Source organism: Chenopodium quinoa, unplaced genomic scaffold (assembly GCF_001683475.1).
Source record: "Chenopodium quinoa cultivar QQ74 unplaced genomic scaffold, ASM168347v1, whole genome shotgun sequence".
NCBI lineage: Eukaryota > Viridiplantae > Streptophyta > Magnoliopsida > Caryophyllales > Amaranthaceae > Chenopodium > Chenopodium quinoa.
The window spans coordinates 6309088-6315087 of NW_018744693.1; positions in this window are offsets into that span (position 1 = coordinate 6309088).

The following is a 6000-nucleotide window of genomic DNA, read 5'->3' on the forward strand; positions in this document are numbered from 1 at the left end:
GCGGTACACCTTTTCAGCTCTTATCTTTCGTTAAGTAGCCCCCAAGTAATGCTTCACAGACTTGGTTTTGCGATGCTGTTGAGTTCGTGCATACGGGTCGATTGAGGAGATGATTCCTCCGGCCGCGCTTTGTAAAGTGGTCGATACCTTGCCACCAGACTCGAGTAAGCTTATTTATTTGCAAATTTTGTCCACATATATTATGCATGTTTACCGACTTGTTTCTTTGTCAGCTCTTGCGCGAGGTGGTTTGTACCTGTGCCTTTTATTATTTATTTGACTTCGTATAGAACTTTGCCTTTTAGTTAAAACTCATTTTTAGACATATTTTGTACATACATACTATTATGAGTGCATGTTTGTGTGTGCAAGAAAAAGTGTGACAAACAATTTTGCGCAAAAATTCTGTCATTTTTATTATTGATGGAGGGTATCCGACTCTCTCCCCCAAAAGAAAAAATGAAAAAAGGAAAAGGCAAATAAAATGTTGGGTTTATAAAAACTTGTAAATTAATAAAATCCAAAAAAAAATAATAACATAATTAATATAATAGTTATTGGCACCAGCTGTATAAGAAAGCGCGGATGACGTGATAAATTGGCACCAGCTGGCGCCACGCAATTGGGTGTAGCGCCAGGCGCTACACTTGGCTTGTGGCGCCAAGGCTTGGCGTCTGGCGCCAGTTGTGGAGTCTGACGCCAATTGGCGCTGTCTCCGTATTTTATCCTGATTAAAACTGCTCGTAAATCGTGCATAAATAGCCCCTGCCCAGCCAATTCTTTTCATAATTCCAGCGAATAAAATAATTCTTTGCCTTAGAAAAATAATATCATGTCTCTAGTTACCAAAAATTTCACCCAATACACTCATGAATGGTGTCGATCTCTTAACGCTAGAGACAGAAAAGAATTAGATTTATTTCACTTGGGGGGAATTTATGGCATCAAAGGGGTAGATCTTGACTTAGATTTCATTCATACCCTCTAGAATATTGGAATATTGATACTCATTGCTTTAGAATAGGGTATGATGAGATTAGCCCTTTGCCAGAAGAATTTGGTGCTATTTTAGGTTTCCCTGCAATAGACCACAGAGTAATCCCTAGAGTAGATGCATATTATTACAAGGATTTTGAGCGCTTCTTTAATTTAAAAGAAAGGCTTTATCAAAATAGTAGATGGCAACATAGTTAATTTGAAAGAATTTGCATGCCATTATTTTGATAAACCTCTTTCTGAATCTTTTCATATATATAGAAGAAGGGCTTTCTTATTTTGCATGCTTAACCAATTTTTTCTTAGTAGTGGTAAAAATAATGAAGGTCAATCAATTATAACCACCGTACTAGAACAAATTGAATCAGGGAGAAATCCAATGCCATTGATAATTGGAGAGACCATGATTAGTCTTGATGAATTGAAAAGGAACCCAAAAGCACCTTTTCGCGGCTCTCCAATTTTATTACAGGTAGAAAAATAATATTTTTAATTACAGAAATCAAAAAATATATTTTTGTATTGTAATAATAATTTATTTGCATTGCAATTTTTTTACAGATGTGGCTAATGGAAAGGCTATTATTAATTAGCCCTCCGGACAATATTGAGAAGTACACTCCCAATTGCTTCGTGAGGAGGAAGAAACGCTTCCCTAAAATTGGGCGCCATGGGTGGAGAAAGGTCTTCGAATCTCGCAATTTTGCTATTAAGTGGGTCCTCCCATGGTGGAAAATAGAAAGAATGGTTGGTTTCAACAAGCAACCTTTCTGCCGTCTTCCAAGTTTGTCTCGTATGACTTATTATTATCCCTGCAGGGTAAAAAGACAATACAGCTTGCTTCAAAATATTCCTTCCAGGGATCTTCGTCCTCCCTATGAGTACCCTGTTTCCCAGGAAGTAGAAAGATTTGATGCTTATTGGAGTGCTAGACCTTTATGGGAAGTGATTACCCAAAAGGTTCCTCCTTCTTTTCCCAATGATGTGAAGAAGTGGTTGCTGAAGAAACCTTCGAAGGATTCGAAGAAAGATCAGAGTAAAACTGATGTGAAGAGTCGTCTAGGTGACAGGGTGATTCCTGCCAAGGAACGATTAGGTGCAAGAGTTGAATTCAAAACACCTGCAATGCCTAGGAAGAAAAGTACTACCAAAGATAAGGGAAAAAGGAAAGCTGACACCACAGATAAAAATGCTTGGGTAGAAAAGAAGCATGGAGTCCTAGCTGAAGGGGAGACTATCTATTCTAAGATTGAATGTAGTTCCTCTAAAGGATGCCTACTAGCTAAGGTTATGAATGAGGAGGAGGAAGCAGACAAAAATTGGAAAAGGGCTAGGAAAGAAAAGAAAGATTAGGAGCATTGCTTAATTTCAATTTTTTAGACTTAGTTTATATTTTTCCTTTAAAGTTAATTTATTTCAGCTTTATTAAAATTCCATCAATAATGTAGTTTTATTTTATTAATGAAATTTCAGCTTTAAATTAAATAATGTACTTTAAATTTATTTTATCAAAGCAATGAAAACCGAAAAAATTAATTTTTCCAGAAATTCTTCGAGTACGGAAGTCGAAAATTTTCCGAAAAACACCGAAATTTGCCCAGAACTTGTCTGTGAATTGGCGCCGTTTATTTGCAACTGTCGCCTGCCAGGGAAGTCTGGCGCCAGGCGCCAGTGCCGTCGGCTGGCGCTAAGGGCGTTGGCTGGCGCCAGATTCTTCTCTGCGACGCCGATATTTCGCCGATCTTCTGCCGAATTTTTAATTAACTCTGGGACGCGAGAATGTCGAAAAATAAGGTGGCCGCACCCGTAAAGGGTTGCCTACGTATCCTTTCTTAAGGAATCAGGCCAAACGTAGCTCTCTTGAGTATCCTACTCAGTAATTATGGGTAGTATTTCTTAAGTTGGTCAAGATTTGTCATGTTTGAGAACTCATTGCCATCCATATCAGTTAGTTTTGCTACACCTCCTGAGAGGATCGTTTTAACAATGTAGGGTCCAGACCAATTAGGTCTAAATTTTCCCCTTGGATCTAAAACATTTTTCCTTAGTGCTTTTAACACCAAGTCTCCTACTTTGATGTTTTTTGTATTGACCTTCTTATTAAAATGCCTAGCCATACGAGTTTGATAACACTGAGTGTGATGTAGAGCTTCTAGTCGTTTTTCATCGAGTAGAATTAGCTCTTCGTATCTTGCCCTAGTCCATTCAACTTCATCGAGTTTACTCTCTAACGCAATGTGTAGAGATGGTATTTCTAGTTCGACAGGTTGTACGACATCCATTCCGTATACCAAGGAAAATGGCGTATTTCCTGTTGATGTGCGAATTGACGTGCGGTAACCCCACAATGCGAAGTGAAGTTTGTCAGGCCAATCCTTATAATTTTCCGTCATTTTCTCGATGATAGTCTTCAGGTTTTTATTAGCTGCCTCGGCTGCTCCATTTTCTTGAGGCCTATAAGGGGAAGAATGATGATGTTGAATGCCGTATTTTTGTAGCAATTCTTCACATTCGGCTTGAAAGTGAGTTCCATTGTCACTTATCATTTCATGTGGGACTCCGTATCGACAAATAATATTTCTCTCGATAAAGAGTGCTACATGTTTTGCAGTGAGTTTAGCGTATGATTGCGCTTCGACCCACTTTGTGAAGTTATCAATCGCTACTAAGATATATTCGTGGCCTCCTGTTCAAGGGGGAGTGATTTTGCCGATGATGTCGATTCCCCATGTAGAGAATGGCCATGGCGATGTGTAGGTGTAGAGCAAGGATGGGGGAACATGTTTTAAATTGGCATAAATTTGGCACTTAGGGCATCTTTTTACATATTGATGGAATCCCTATTCATTTTGGTCCAATAATATCCTTCTCGCATTATTTTCTGGACTAGCATTTTACCGTTTATATGAGTGCCACAAATTCCTTCGTGGACTATCCTCATTGCTCTTTGTGCATCCTTCTTTCCTACACATAAGAGAGCTCGACCCTTAGGTACCCTTTTATGTAGCTCGTTGTCTATGAGTACATATTGGGAAGCCAAAAACCTTAATGCTCGTTTTGCTCTTTTGTCAGCATGGGGAGGGTATTCTCCTTTGGTGACGTAATTGAGTATATCCGTGTACCATGGTTCTTCTTCTTCTTCTTCTTCTTCTTCTTCTTCTTCTTCTTCTTCTTCTTCTTCTTCTTCTTCTTCTTCTTCTTCTTCTTCTTCTTCTTCTTCTTCTTCTTCTTCTTCGTGGACTACTTCGTCGTCTTCTATAGCCTGGATGTATGCTGGCTCGTGCCTTTTCTCTATGGTTAGAGGCATTTGCTCGATTTCCGTGGGAATCCTAACCATTGAGGCTATTCTTGCCAAGGCGTTAGCAAATTGATTTTCTTCCCTAGGTAGATACGTGTATTTTACCTTCTCTTACTGATCGGTAAGAGTTTCCAGATAGGTTTGGTAAGGGGCTAGGCTTTCGCTCCTTACTTTCCATCTTTTAGATATTTGATTAATAATCAAAGAAGAGTCTCCGAATATCCTTAACTTTTTTACTCCCAATGCCAAAGCTGTTTCAAGGCCTACCACGCATGCTTCATATTCAGCAGCATTGTTGGTAACGTCGAAATCAAGATTTATGGAGATTGGAACATGCTCTTCTTTAGGTGATACTAGTAATACTCCAAAGCCACATCCCTTTTGGTTCGAGGCTCCGTCAAAGTATAAGGTCCAAGTATCATCTTCAGTGACCATTAAGTCTTCATCTGGAAATTCATTATCTTGTACTGGCATTGAGTCTTCTATTGGGAAGTCTGCTAGAAAGTCTGACACCACGGATCCTTTGATAGCTTTTTGTGGCATGAACCTTACATCAAACTGGGCTAGATTGACTATCCATCTCGATATGCGTCCATTGAGTGTAGATTTCTCGAATAGATACTTGAGTGAATCTAATCGGGAGACTACGAAGATGGTATGCACTAACATGTAATGTCTTAACTTGGTTGTGGCCCACACCAAGGCGAGGCACAACTTCTCGAGTGGCGTATAGCGTGCTTCGTATTCGAGCATCTTCTTGCTTAGATAATAGATTGCATTTTCTTTACCTTCTACTTCTTGTGCTAGCATATCTCCCATTGTCTCTTTGGTAACCGTCAAATATAACCTAAAAGGTATTTTGGGAAGTGCTGGTGCTAATACGGGAGGATTTGCGAGATAGGCTTTGATCTTTTCAAAGGCTTTTTGTCACTCGTCATCCCATATTACAGGTACATTCTTCTTGAGCTTTTTGAAGATTGGTTCACATATTGTCGTCAATTTTGAAATGAACCTACTTATGTATTGCAATCGACCAATAAATCCTCGAATCTGTTTCTCAGTCTTGGGCGGTGGGATTGACATGATTGCTTTGATCTTGGTTGGGTCTGCCTCTATTCCTCTAGAGCTTATGACATATCCCAAAAGATTTCCTGTGGTGACTCCAAAAGCACACTTAGCTGGATTCAACCTCATATTATATTTTCTTAACCTTTTGAAAAATTTCCTTAAGGCTACTTGATGGCCTGGATGGTCTTTTGATTTTACAATCATATTGTCAACATATACCTCGACTTCTTTATGCATCATGTCATGGAGTAAGGCAGTTGCTGCACGTTGGTAAGTAGCACCCGCGTTTTTTAACCCGAATGGCATTACCGTGTAGCAGTAAGTGCCCCATGGTGTTATAAAAGTTGTTTTCTCCATGTCTTCTTTTGCCATGAGAGTCTGGTTGTAACCTGCGTACCCATCCATGAATGAGAGAAGTGCATGATTTGCCGTGTGATCTACCAGAATGTCGATGTGTGGTAAAGGGAAGTCGTCCTTTGGACTTGCCTTATTTAGATCTCGATAGTCGACACACATTCTTACCCTTCGGTCTTTCTTCAGAACTGGGACGACGTTGGCGACCCATTCGGGGTATTTGGATACCTTGATGAAACCTGCAGTTATTTGTTTTTGAACTTCTTCTTTTATTTGAAGAGCTA